Source organism: Myotis brandtii, unplaced genomic scaffold (genome assembly GCF_000412655.1).
Source record: "Myotis brandtii unplaced genomic scaffold, ASM41265v1 scaffold200, whole genome shotgun sequence".
Classification (NCBI taxonomy): Eukaryota; Metazoa; Chordata; class Mammalia; order Chiroptera; family Vespertilionidae; genus Myotis; species Myotis brandtii.
Window position 1 is genome coordinate 1,941,366 of NW_005357453.1, and position 701 is coordinate 1,942,066.

Consider the following 701-nt stretch of genomic DNA (forward strand, 5'->3'; position numbering starts at 1 on the left):
ATTAGCATAACAAATGGACAGACACTGGGGCGGTGGGGGCTGGTCTGGGGGGATGGGAGTGGCAGGGAGGGGAAAAGGAGACATATGTAATACTTTAAACAATAAATAAATAAATAAAATGAATATATATTGATGCATCAAAGTCCACAGTTTACATAGTTGACTCTTGCTGTTGTACTTTCTATGGGTTTTTACCAATGTGTAATAAGATGTATTTACCATACTAGCATCATCCAGAATAGTTTCACTACCTTAAAAATCTCTGTTCAGCCTATTCATTCCTCCTTTCCCCCTAATACTGACAACCACTAATTTTGTTACTGTCGCCATAGTTTTGTCTTTTCCAAAATGTCACATATATAGAATCATACAGTATGTAGCCTTCTCAGTTTGGCTTCTTTCATTTAGTAATTTTCGTTTACGTCTCTTCCATGTCTTTTCATAGTTTGACAGATAATTTATCTTTAGTGCTTAATATTATTCCATTATCTGGATCTACCACAGTTTATTTATACATTCACCTACTGAAGGACATTTTGGTTGCTTTCATGTTTTAGCAATTGTCAATAATAGAGCTCCTGGAGGTAAAACTCACAAAAATGTGCCCATCCCTATTGCTGGCTCCCCCTGGATTTTTTTCTTAAAATTGTCCACTCTGAGCCCCCAGCAACTTGTCAATTACATTTCCGGTTTTCCTACCC